The sequence below is a fragment of the Chlorocebus sabaeus genome, chromosome 17 (assembly GCF_047675955.1).
Source record: "Chlorocebus sabaeus isolate Y175 chromosome 17, mChlSab1.0.hap1, whole genome shotgun sequence".
Taxonomy (NCBI): domain Eukaryota; kingdom Metazoa; phylum Chordata; class Mammalia; order Primates; family Cercopithecidae; genus Chlorocebus; species Chlorocebus sabaeus.
In genome coordinates this window covers 20,215,732-20,229,262 of record NC_132920.1, presented here as the reverse complement: position 1 = coordinate 20,229,262, position 13,531 = coordinate 20,215,732, and positions in this window count along the sequence as shown.

Genomic DNA, 13,531 nt, shown 5'->3' with positions numbered 1-13,531 from the left:
CACTATACTCAGTACTCTGCAACTTGCATTTTTCATGTAATAATATATCATAGAAACCTCTGTAAATGTATAGATCTGTTTCCTTTTAATGGCTACATGTTCATGTTCATGTTCATGCAGCCACTAAAAGGAAACAGATCACTGGGTGTGATGACTCATGGCTATAATCCCAGCACTTTGGGAGGCTGAGGCGGGTGGATCACTTGAGATCAGGAGTTCAAGACCAGCCTGGCCAACATGGTGAAACCCTGTCTCTACTAAAAATACAAAAACAATTAGCTGGGCATGGAGGCACGCACCTGTAATCCCAGCTACTCAGGAGGCTGATCCAGGAGAATCACTTGAACTCAGGAGGTGGAGGTTGCAGTGAGCCAAGATGTGCCACTGCGCTCCAGCCTGTGCGACAGAGCGAGACTGTCTCAAAAAAAAAAAAAAAAGGAAACATTTCTATAGATTCACAGAGGTTTCTATGATATATTAAGTATCATTAATGCCTAAATATAGATATGCTGAATATCCATTGATGAATATGCTAAATACCCATCAATGCCTATGACTGAGTAAATTATTATACAATATTAATTATTATACAATAATTTACTCAATCATAGGCACTGATGGGTATTTAGGATATTTCTAATTTTTTATTAGAAATTTTTATTTCTAACTTTTTATCTGTTAATCAATGCTGTAGAGCATCACACTGATTCATTACATCTGTGATATCATACTGGTCAGGAAGGATGATAAGAAGTGGCTTGTGCAAGTTGGAAGCCTTGGTGAGACCCGTGTACTCCAGAGAATGGGAAATAAATCCTACAAAGATCCAGAGAGCTGCCAATTCAGGAAGATTTTTGGAGGTCTAGTGGACAGGAGTGTATTGGTACACATCTTCCAAAGTAGAGGCAGATTGCTGCACCTTGCATCCCCTAACACGAAGAAGGAAGCACAGTGCCTGGTTGGCCTCTATGAATTCTAGAGGCAACATATTCTACACCTGGGAATATGGCTATGACTCACACCCAGGAGGCCCGAAGACCTATGAACTCTCAAAATTGGCCCACCAGGGCCTCTTTCCAAGAGAGCACTCCACTTTGAAGAAAAAGTGCTGGTAGTGAGTGCACAGGAATAAGAGAGAATAAGAAAGAGAAGATCTAGATACATGTGAGAGAGGACACACCCAAGAAATCTCAGAAAGCAAGTCACTTGATTCTTGAACACTGTATTCATCATATTCTGTTGCTTTCAGGTAACAGAAGTGAGGGTCCTATGCAGTTAGAAAAGCTACCCTGAACCATGCCTCCTTCTAAAACTTCAGCAAACCAATTTCACATAAAATGAGTGTGGGAAATTGACAGCAAGCAATTCCTGCAGAAAGCTATTATAAGAAAAAAGATAACGAAGAGCAAAATAATGTCCCTACAGACAATGAAAGCATGACAGAAAGCCATGTCCGTGGAGAAGATCAAAGTTATAATCTATTTCATAATGAACTAACAGGCAATAAGAAATTTGTACAAAATGGTGAAAAAATATACAAATCAGAATTTTTTAAAACTTAGAATGTGGTCACAGAACTAAGGAAAGAGCTAGAAAGAAAATAAATAATTTCTTAAATGAAAATTAAACAAGAAAAAAATGCAAGCACAAACTCCTTAAAAGAAATAGAAGATGGAAAGGGAAAACGTTTTTAAAGTTTAAAAAATGAAGAAATATATGAAAAAACAAAGAGAAATTGATAAATATTGAAGATAGGCAAAGAGGATATAAAATATGGCTAATAGGAGTTTCTGGAAAAAAATACAAAAGCTAGGGAATAGAACAACTACCACAAATTATAGTTCAAGAAAACTGTATGAAATAGAAAAAGAATTGTAGTTCTATATTGAAGAAAGTGCATTGCACATTTGAGAATAATGACCCAGAATGGCCAACACTAAGACATATTACAGGATTACAGGGAGAAAAAGAAAGAAAATCCTTTGGGCCTCTAGCCAAAAAGATCATGTTATTCATAAGGGAAAGAAACTGAGATTATCATTTTTCAACACCACTACTTTACGTTAGAAGAAAATGGAGTCAACATTTTAAATACTCAAGGACAGAAAATTAGAGCCAAGAATTTTATATCCAGGAAAAATGAATTTTAAGTATGAAGGGTATAGACAATCTGTTTTCAACTTGTGAGAACTTGGAGAATATTATATTCATGAAACAGTGATCAACTCGTAGCAATAAGCATCTTTACAGCCCAGATTGTGGTCTTGAAATGCCATTTCCCTCTAAAAGAAACTGGGGAAGCTTTTGATCCAGGAACATGGGATGAGATGAGTTTTGCCTAGCTAAATCAGTGGCAAACATTTTTTGCAAACAAGTCATGGGAGGAAGTAGATGTCATAACGTGATATGTGGGTTGTTCTGTTGGAGGAGGCTACAGAAAGGATGAGACAAAGGTTTGGTTTTATAAAACAGTCTCATCACGTTGATTTGTTTGGTCACTAACTTAAAAACATGCCCCAGGATGCCCTGAACCTGGGAATTTTGTTTTTGAAGGTATGCAAACTCCTCCTGAAATCATCTTTCTGGTTTACCTGGTGCTTGGTATGCAATAATGAAGTTTCAGTGTTTGGCTCTGATAAGGAGAGAGGGACCAGTATATATTAGGCTGAAAAGTTACCTTTAAAAATTGAAAAAGTGCTTAGATACAGCTTAAGAGCTGTAGAATTATCTGGAATGTTTTATACACAACATCAATAAAGGTAATTACAAAATGTGTACATTATATGTTTTTAAAGACTTCTTTGCTCACATTCCCTTACTTGTTGTTCCTGAAGGTCTTTGACCCAGAGCTTAGATGAGATTTATGGGGAGAGTGGCATAGGCAATTTGGGAAGGAAAGAGGGAGGAGAAGAAAGGTGCCTGCCAGGTAAATGTCAGCCCTCAGTGTAAAGGTCAATTTGGGGTAAGTAGGCTCAGGTGGAGTCAGGGAGGAGTAGCTCAGTGCAGGAATGAGGGTGTTCCTCACCTCAATCAGTTCCAGGAAAGCCTGGCCCAGTATTTTTTTGTGTTTAGAGTTGCCTGTCTGGTGCATTTTGATTCAGCTTCCAAGTCATCATCTTTTCTGATGTGGCTCTCAGTCTCTCAGCAAGCTCAGCCCTAGTCTTCCCCTCCTTGGATTTAATAAGACTTTTTGTTTTCCTGAGAAAGGGTCTTGCTCTGTCGCCCAGGCTGGGGTACAGTAGTGTGATCATAGCTCACTGCAGCCTTCAACTTCTGTGTTCTAGCAATCTTCCCACCTCAGCCTCCTGAGTCACTGTGACTATAGGCACAAGCCTTTATGCCTGGCTAATTTTTTAAATTTTTTGTAGTGAAGGTGTCTCACCGTGTTGCCCAGGTTGGTCTCAAACACCTGGCCTCAAGTGATCCTCCTGCCTCAGCCTCCCAAAGGGCTGGGATTACCGGCATGAACCACAGCGCCCAGCCTAATAAGACTCTTTATCTCTTCCTCATGTACCTTCCTTTGAGAGTGCTGTTCTTTGGCAGCACTCAGATACTTCAGGTTCTGGCCCATCAGTCTGGTCTCCTTATCCATCTCTCAACAACAGCACTTTGTCCTCCCAAGTCCTACACAGCTACCACCAACACCAAACTCTTTTCCCTACTTCTGGTGTGCCTCACTTGGCAAGTGCTGAGCGTCTGTGAGTTCAAGTACCTGGAACTCGGCCAGGCACGGTGGCTCACGCCTGTAATCTTAGCACTTTGGGAGGCCAAGGCGGATGGATCACCTGAGGTCAGGAGTTCAAAACCAGCCTGGCCAACACGGTGAAACCCCATCTCTACTAAAAATACAAAATAAACTAGCCGGGCATGGTGACAGCCCTGTAATCCAGCTACTTAGGAGGCTGAGGCAGGAGAATTGCTTGAACCTGGGAGGCAGAGGTTGCAGTGAGCCAAGATCACACCACTGCACTCCAGCCTGGGCAACAGAACAAGACTCTGTCTCAAAAAATAAAATAAATAAAAAATAAATAAATTACCTGTGATTCCACCTTTTCTCTGTCTCTCATCAAGCCTAATTGCAATAACCTTCAAACTTCCCTCTTTCCTCAGCAACTTTCTCAGCCGCATCTAGGTTTTATAGAATGGTAGCCAGGTACCCATGAGCTCTCAAGATAGGATTTTAAAATAACATGATCTGTAATAAATCAATATTGTTTACTTTGAAATGCTTTACCTTGAGAAACTACAAAGATAGCCTAGGGCTGCTGTTGCTGTTCACACGTTTTTGGGATTCTCCTTATGAATCCAAAATATATTCTGGAAATTTTTTGAACATCATCGGATGTTGAAAGACCATCATCTGTGGACAGGCATGATTTTTAGAACAATCGAAGTTATTTTGAGCCCAGGATGGTAAATAAAGTTGCGCAATCAAATGAATCACATGTCCAATTGAGATATAGACAATAAAATGAGTCTGATTTTATGGAATGGGTGCAATTCCATCCTGCTTAAGAACAGGCCCTATATTAGGCCCATGATTTAAAGGCCCGTGCACATATCACAAATACACGAAAAAAACAAAAAACAAAAAAACAAACAAACGAAAAACCACACAGAGCCTCTGTCACTCAAGGTCCAGTGCTCAGCCCTGACACAGTACAGTTTATAATCTTAAAATATCTGCCATCATGATTAGCACTGATCAGGCCCCAGGATAATACTTCAGAAAAATTCCTGCACAATATCCTTGATACCTTTGCAACAAAAGGCAACTGCATCTGAACACTGTGTGGTTTTTCCTCTGCCGACTCTGCTTTGGAGAACCCAGTGGTTTTGAGTGGCAGAAATGCTCAAAAGATAAACTGAGAGAAAAGATAAATGAATGACCCCATCAAACACATTTTCTCAGAGAGTTGAATGCAGTAGCTTCTTGTGTAAGGAAGTATCATTTCTTATTTGTGTCTAGCGTCTACCTTCACCCATCTCTTCATGTTACAGCGTTTGAATGAGGAGGCTGTTCACAAGAATTACCCATGGTGGCTGGGAAATATTTCAAAATATTAAGCAATTCATATATATATGTGTATATATATGTAGGTCTAGATGTAACATGTATGAAGTATGAGGCTAAATCTTTACAACAGGAGCTACAGTCGTCCCACCTTATTTGAGGGGAATATGTTCCAAGACCCCCAGTGGATGCCTCAAACTGTGGATAAACTGAATCCCAACCAAGAAATGCCAAGGTCATATTTTTGATATGGGCAGGAGGCAGGAAAATACTGGGTAGAAGAGGGCAATTCCCCAGCAAAGGCCCCACCTTCAAGCCTGGAAACTGCAGCCCTAAATGAGAAGAGTTATCCCTGTTTTCTCACCCACATGTTGCCTTTTTGGCCCGCCCCGCCACCCTATTCTGTGCCTATATAAACCCCAGACCTCAACTGGCAGAGACAAGTGGCTGAACATTGAGAGAAGAAGCAACTGAGCGTCGGAGACTACGGATAGACAGGGCTTAACTTCAGAAGGCAAGACCTGGGAGGGGAGCCTGGTCAGAGACAGCCGGGCTTAGGGACACATCACCTTCTTCTTGCACCATCCCCTTTCCAGCTCCCCTTCCACTGACAGCCACTTAATAAAATCCTCTGCATTCATCACCTTGCAAACTGTTCGTGCAACCTGATTATTCCTGGATGCTGAACAAGAACTTGGGTGTCAAAAGGCAGGTGGAGGAGGCTGTCATACTGACTCTCCACTGAGCGGTCAATGCTTAGCTGTCCATGGATGGCAAAGCTAAAAGAGCATTCATTGCAACACACCCCTAGATGCTGGCTTGCATGCTCCCTCCCATGAGGGGTTGAGCCCAGTGGGTTCCAGGGAGTGAAGTTCGTCCCTGCTGGCACCAAAGTGGCCTGCTAGACTCAGCCTGTGTACTCAGTTCCTGCCCATGAAAGGGTCAAGGAAATGATCCGGTCTCATTTTCACTTAAAGGAAGAACTTTATGGCTTCTCTTGGTGTATCTGAATTGCCAGCATCACTTCTCTTGCCCTTTAACACCATTATTAAATAAAATAAGGGTTACCGGAATACAAGCACTGCTGTCCTGGGACGGTCCGTCTGAGAGCTGAGATGGCTACTAAGTGATAATGAGTGGGGAGCATGCACAGCAAGGAGACAGCTGGACAAAGGGAGCACCGAGGTCCTGAGTAAGACAGAGATTTCATCATCCTACTTAGATGGGTGCACAGTTTTAAACTTCTATATTGTTTATTTCTGAAATGTCATATTTAGTATTTTTGGGCTGTGGACGACCCCAGGTAACTGAAATCTCAGAAAGTGAAATCCCAGATAAGGGGGACTACTGTAGATGGATATTGAAGACTAGAATCATGAATAGTTATAAATTGATACAAATTGAATAATGTTTAATTACAATATGGAAAAATAACAAAAATGTCAACTTTACATAATTTGATTTAAAATTTAATACTTATTATTATAATTTATAATTTGTCACTGATTTCTACAGATGACTTTTTTTAAGTTTGGAAGAAAAATGACATTTTTGGAAAGCTTACAGGCAAATCATGTTTTTTATTTTAACTGTTACTTTATATTTTTATGAAAATGCATTCAACTGATACTTTGACTACAAATGCACTTCATTTTTAATCCTTTAAATCATTACCAAGAATAGAACACAAACTTGATTAGTACAACTACTGATGTTTGCTGATAGGCATGAAAGAAAAATAACTTTTCTGAAATAACTTATAAATTTTATATACCATATTTAACTTTGTACTCATCCAAATTTGCCAACCCATCGACAAAATATCCAAACTTATGCAATAGCTATTAAACTAAGTTGCCCTTGATATTTTGCTGACTTTCCGGCATATAAAAAACATGGATTTAAGGCTGAAGAAGGTGGCTCATGCCTGTAATCCCAGCACTTTGGGAGGCCTAGACGGGCAGATCAGCTGAGGTCAGGAGTTCAAGACCAACTTGGCCAACATGGTGAAACCCCGTCTCTACTAAAAATACAAAAAATTAGCAGGCTGTGGTGGCGCACACCTGTAATCCCAGCTACTTGGGAGGCTGAGGCAGGAGAATCGCTTGAGCTGGGGAGGTGGAGGTTGCGGTGAGCTGAGACAGCACCACTACACTCCAGCCTGAGCGAAAAAGCGATACTCCATCTCAAACAGAAAACAAAAAACATGGCTTTACACATAGTTTTCCTTTTTTTATTACAAAGGTATATCTGTCAAATGAGAAGAATGGAATATATTTTATTTAATTTTATTTTGATTTATAACTTTTAATTATTTAGACCTAAGGTATGTGGGCCTCAAGTTGTGCTCTTGTTCCAGGCTCTGCAAATGCTAAGGTTGGGTCTGGGGATTATAACAAACAAGTTCTGGTACTGTTCCGAGCACTGCCATCTGAGTAGTAATAGGATGACCACTGAGGTCCACATTCACTGGCAGATATACATTTATTTTAAAAATATATTCACTGGCAGATATATATTTATTTTTCTTTCTAGCAATACTTATATATCACTGGTCGTGCACTTCATCATAAACAATAGATATATGCATTCCGAAAAGATAATGTGTAAACTAAATTTCTTTCTTTCTTTCTTTCTTTTTTGAGAAGGAGTTTTGCTCTTGTTGCCGGCTGGAGTGCAGTGGCACCATCTCAGCTCACTGCAACCTCTGCCTCCCAGGTTCAAAGAATTCTTCTGCCTCAGCCTCCTGAGTAGCTGGGATTACAGGCGTGTACCACCATGCTCGGTTAATTTTGTATTTTTAGTAGAGACAGGGTTTCACCATGTTGGTCAGATTGGTCTTGAACACCTGACCTCAGGTGATCCACCTGCCTTGGTCTCCCACAGTGCTGGGATTACAGGCATAAGTCACCTTGCCCAGCCAACTAAATTTCTTAAGTAATTTAGAAGGCTCACTATTTGAAATATTGCTTGTGATTTCTTTTTCTCTCTCCCTTTCTTTCTTTCTCTTTCTTTCTTTCTTTCTTTCTTTCTTTCTTTCTTTCTTTCTTTCTTTCTTTCTTTCTTTCTTTCTTTCTTTCTTTCTTTCTTTCTTCTTTTTTCTCTCTCTTTCCTTCCTTCCTTCCTTCCTTCTTTCTTTTTTCTCCCTCCCCCCTCCCCCCCCCTCCCTCCCCCCCTCCCCCCTCCTCCCTCCCTCCCTCCCTCCCTCCCTCCCTCCCTCCCTCCCTTCCTTCCTTCCTTCCTTCCTTCCTTCCTTCCTTCCTTCCTTCCTTCCTTCCTTCCTTCCTTCCTCGGAGTTTTACTTGTTTCCCAGGCTGGAGTTCAATGGCATGATCTCAGCTCACTTCATGCAACCTCTGCCTCCCATATTCAAGCGATTCTCCTGACTCAGCCTCCTGGGTAGCTGGGATTACAGGTATGAGCCACGACGCCCGGCTAATTTTTGTATTTTTAGTAGAGATGGAGTTTCACCATGTTGACCAGGCTGGTCTTGAACTCCCGGCCTCAAGAGATCCACCTGCTTTGGCCTCCCAAACTTTTCAGATTACAGGCGTGAACCACTGTGCCCAGCCTGCTTGTGATCAATTTCAAAGCACAGACTCTAAAAAGCAAGTTATCATCTTCTTAGTATATATATTTTTGAAAATTCATGCTTACAACAACAACAGCTCAACCCTGAATGCATAGTAGCATCACTTAGGGAGGGTTTAAAAAATACTGATATTCTGGTTCCAGCCTAGGAGATTTTGATATACCTGATCTGGGATAGGGTTCAGGCATAAGTTCCTTTCCCCTTCCTCTTCCCCTTCCCCTTCCCCTTCCCTTCCTTTCCTTCGACAGAGTCTCACTTTGTTGCTCAGGATGGAGTGCAGTGGCACGATCTTAGCTCACTATAACCTCCGTCTACCAGGTTCAAGCAATTCTCCTGGCTCAGCCTCTCAAATAGCTGGGGTTACAGGCATGTGCCACCAGACCAAGCTAAGTTTTTGTATTTTTAGTAGAGACAGGTTTCACCATGTTGCCCAGGCTGGTCTCGAACTCCTGACCTCAAGTGATCTGCCTGCCTCAACCTCCCAAAGCACTGGGAGTGTGAGCCACTTGCCCGGCTGAGTTATTTTCTTAATGTACTTTTTTTGCTTAAAAGTTTTACTCGAAACAATTATAAATTAACAGAAAGTTTAAAAAAATGTGCAGGGAGGCCTTATGTGCCCTTCACCCAGTTTCCCCCAATGATAACTTTGTATAACTATAGCACAATATCAATTGCAGGGAAATAATATTGGTATAGTTCATAGAGCTTATTCAGATTTCACCAGTTTTACATACACTTGTGTGTGTGTGTGTGTGTGTGTGTGTGTATGTATGCATGCGTATGAGCATAGTTCTATGCAATTTTACCTTACATGTAGATTCACATAATCACTATTACAATCAACATACAGAAATATGCCATTACCACAAGGCTCCCTTATGCTATTCTTCCATTTCTAATCCCCTGGCAACTACTAATCTGTTCTCCATCTCTATGATTTTGTTATTTTAAGAACATTATGTAAATGAATCATACTGTGCATATGATTTTGAGATTGGCTTTTCTCACTCAGCACAATTCACTGAAATCCATCCAAGTGGCTGCATGCATCAATAGTTTGTTTCTTTTTGTTGGTACATAATATTGCATGGTATAGAGGTACTGCAGTTGATTTAACCATTCACTCACTGAAAATTTTGGGGTTGTTTCCAGTTTGGAGCTGCTATGAATAAAGCTGTTATAAACATTTGTGTACAGAGTTTTGTGTAAACATAAGTTTCCTCTTCTCCGGCATAAATGACCAACTGTGGAATTGCTGGGTTGTAAGGCTAGTGTGTGTTTCATTTAATAAGAAGCTGCCAAACTGTTTCCCAGAGTGGCTGTACCATTTTACTGCCCACCAGCAATGAATGAGTAGTGAAAGAAACAAAAATGTTTCTCTCTAGAATACTGGGTATTGTTGAGCTGAAGAAGGTTAAAATGCAGGGGAACACTCTGCCCTTACCTTTGCTTGCCTGATGTTTGGACGGCAATTTACAGACAAAGGGCTTCCTGCCCTCCTCTCTGCCTTTCCCAGCTAAAGACTGGGCCCTTTACAATACTTTCTTATCAGCTCAGAGACAGAGCTCAGATACAGTGACACAAGAGGATCTAGATGCATACTCCACTCTTCCCATAAATGTACCTTCCCACATTTTCCTGCTTTTTGGAAGCCTGAAGATGGACTTTTCTTTGTCTGTCACTATACAGGATTCATGGCTCTTGGTTAAAATACTATTTAAGCAAGGTCCCTAAAACACTGCCTGACATTTTGAACTGCCTGAAGTTTTGAGTTAGTTTTGAACTGAGGTCTCTCCTGCGTGATGGGTATGGCACACTTTGATAAACTTCTGCTGATTTTTCTCTTGTTAATCTGAATTTTGTTGTCAGAACAGTGTCTCAACTAAGAACCTATGAGGAAAAAGAAATAAATTATATTTTCTCCCCCATGGTAGTCTAGTTTCTTTGTATTCTAGAAACCGCCCTTGCAAAATTATAACAGTGAGAAAAATCTAACATAACTGACTCCATCCTATTTCAAACCTCACAAGCTAATAGCATTGGCTCATTCCTGGGTGTAGGCCATGCTAACTGTGAGAGAAATGTTGTTTACAGTTTAACTTTAAAGCGAAGATGGTAATAGTCTCCAAAGTTCACTCCCTCCCTGTTCAGGGACTGAAACCACCTTTGTAAAACTAATGAAAGGCCCCAAAGTTAAAATTACATTAGGGGTCTGAATTCTGTTAAGATATAGGCATAGTTAATTCTGCCAATTCTGAATTCTGCTAAGATATAGGAATGGTTAAACAATAACCAATCATTGTTCCCTAACTTGCTTTTTAATAATTGCTTACTGCTCAAGGGTCACATAGCTGGTGGTCGCAAAATTTGTAACTTCTCCAGTAGTTGCTTCTGTAGTTAACATTGCTATGGTGAAACTTAAGAATGGTATCTCAGATATTTTTCAGACTTTTCATTCTGGTGGACCAAGTGACACCACCAAGACCAATGAGCCATAACCAGAAATGGACTCAACTGGTCCTGTGACCCCCCACTTAGCAACCGACTCAGCACTGGAAGATAGTTTTGACACTCCTGTGATTTCATCCTTGATTCAACCAATCAGCAATAACCATTTCCTAACCCCTGCCCACCAAACCGTCCTTAAAAACCCTAGCCTCCTAATTCTCAGAGAGGCAGATTTGAGAAGTATCTGCCCATTTTCCTTGCTCAGCTGCCTTGCAATTATTAAACTCTTTCTTTGCTGCAACACCTTCTGTCTCAGCATATTGGCTTTTTCTTTGCAACAGGCAAGAAGAATCCACTGGGCTGTAACATCCTTGTCAACATTTGATGATACCATTATTTTTTATTTTAGCCATTCTGATAGTATGTAGTGATACTTCATTGCAATTTAAATTTGTGGTTTCCTAATGGCTAAAGATGTTGAATGGCTTTTCATGTGCTTATTTGATGCTATCTGTATATCCCTTTGGGTGAAATGTCTCTTCATAACTTTTGCCTATTTTCCTTTTATTTTTTTGAGATGGAGTCTCGCTCTGTCGCCCAGGATGGAGTGCAGTGGCACAATCTCAGCTCACTGTAAGCTCTGCCTCCTGGGTTCACGCCATTCTCCTGCCTCAGCCTCCCAAGTAGCTGGGACTACAGGCACCCGCCACCACGTCCAGCTAATTTTTTTGTATGTTTTTTTTTTTTTTTAAGTAGAGACAGGGTTTCACCATGTTAGCCAGGAATGTCTCGATCTCCTGACCTCGTGATTCGCCCGCCTTGGTCTCCCAAAGTGCTGGGATTACAGGTGTGAGCCACCGCACCCAGCCAACTTTTGCCTATTTTCTAATTGGATTGCTTGCTTTTTTATTTTGAGTTTTGAGAGTTCTTTATACTTTTGAGCTACAATTCCTGTGTTGGATATGTGGTTTGCAAATATCTTTTTTTTTTTTTCTTTTTTGAGACAGGGTCTCACTCTGTCACCCAGGCTGGAATGCAGTGGTGTGATCATGTCTCACTGCAACTTCCACCTCCTGGGCTCAAGTGATTCTCCCACCTCAAGTGATTCAGCCTCCTCAGTAGCTGGGACTACAGGCATGCACCACCATGCCTGGCTAATTTTTTGTATTCCTAGTAGAGATGGGGTTTCTCCATGTTGCCCAGGTTGGTCTCAAACTCCTGGACTCAAATGATCTGCCCTCCTTGGCCTTCCACAGCTCCTGGGATTATAGGTGGTTAGCAAATATCTTCTTCCATTCTATAGCTTGTCTTTTTATCCTCTTATGAGAGACTTTCACAGAGTACAAGTTTTTCATTTCAGTGAAATTCAATTGTTCTATGTTTTTCTTTTACGGGTCATGCATTTGGCATTCAGCCTAAGAATGCTTCACCTAGCCCTGTGTGATGTTGTGGTACACTAAGAAATATACATTTGGTCTTTGCCCTTGGTTCCTGGCACAGAGCACCTAGTCTTGTAATTTTTTGAGTGATAGGGGTTATAGAGCATCTCTTGTTATAATAGTTGGTCTTTGACACAAGAGCTTCTAAAATCCCTGGAATTTCCTGAGTGACAGGAGCAAAAGGAACAGCTTTTATTATCATAATAAGCCCCTTTCAACACACCTGAATTTATGCTAATTAGGTGACTCCTTGAGGGCCTCTTTGTAGCTTCGGGATGGGGCTGGTTGTCAGAGGAACCAACCATGTGATCAGCAGGTTGTAACTTTCAGCCCACTGCCCCACCCACCAGGGAGGGGAGAGGGGCTGGAGACTGAGTTAATCACTAATGGCTGCTGACATAATAAATCATCCCTGTGTCATGGAACTGCCATAAAAACCCTAAACAATGGGGTTCAGAGAGCCTCTCTATAGGTGAACATATCCACCTGCCAGGAGGGTGGTGCACCCCAACTCCAAAGGGACAAAAGCTACTGTGCTTGGAAACTTCTGGACCTTTCTTTATGTATCTCTTTATCTGGCCATGCATTTATATTCCTGATAATATCATTTATAATAAACGGTAATGGTAAATAAAGCACTTTCATGAATTCTGTGAGCCATTCTAACAAATTATTGAACCTGAGGAGGGCATTACGGGAACCCCATTTATAGCCAGTCAAAGGTGCCACAGGCCCAGAAGCTGCAACTGGCACCTGTTAAACAAAAATCACAGGAGGCCATGGTTTGGGACGAGGTTCCTGCACTAGGCCTCGACACACAAGACTAAAAACCAAAATGGAGTCACTCATACTAAAGTTGCGTATCACCAAATCAAAACTAAGTTGCTTATCTGACCATTGGAGAAATCAGAGGAGAGAGATAATAGCCAAATTCTCAAATAGGTGAGTTTCTGTAGGCATGATAATGAAGTTTCCTCTGCTTTAATCCTTACAAAAAACAAGTAGCCCGAAGTAATCTCAAGTTAATAAAGTAGTTAT